At 58.5% G+C, this 395-nt stretch overlaps 1 protein-coding gene across 1 annotated transcript in view; it reads right to left on the bottom strand.

Annotated features, from left to right (window-relative positions):
• Window positions 1-395, bottom strand: part of SH2D3C (SH2 domain containing 3C) — a 7,350-nt gene that overhangs the window by 910 nt on the left and 6,045 nt on the right. The gene's annotated exons all lie outside the window — the stretch shown is intronic.

Below are 395 nucleotides of genomic sequence, written 5' to 3'. Positions count from 1 at the left end.
GTCTGCTACCGCGCTCCCGGGATAGGCTTTAAGGCTCAGCTGTAGCACAGCAGCGGCTGTGGCTCTTCGATCGCTGTGCCTGGGGCCATCGCCTTGTTCAGCACCAGCTCCTCCCAGCAGGGCTTTCTGGTTGTGCTGGGAGGAGAGCGCTGCTGTCCCCGCTTAGACTGCGCCAACGTTTCTCTGGGGTTGTGATGGGGAGCAAGTTTGCAGAGCCCAGAGTGCTGAGTGTTGGGGAGAGGTGGCTTTTCATCTTCCGCGACTGGCCACCCTGTCCCCCCATCTTGGCACTCACAGCCATGTAAGCACAAGGGTTTGGCTCAGCTGAGCTGTGTTTGTGCCCAGCTGCTGGTTCTATTTAGTTATGAAATGCTTCCTTGGGAAGGAAGGGGCAG

Source organism: Buceros rhinoceros, unplaced genomic scaffold, assembly GCF_000710305.1.
Source record: "Buceros rhinoceros silvestris isolate BGI_N320 unplaced genomic scaffold, ASM71030v1 scaffold26233, whole genome shotgun sequence".
NCBI lineage: Eukaryota > Metazoa > Chordata > Aves > Bucerotiformes > Bucerotidae > Buceros > Buceros rhinoceros.
The sequence above is the reverse complement of the archived record's forward strand: the minus strand, read 5'-3'. Positions and strand labels throughout refer to the sequence as shown.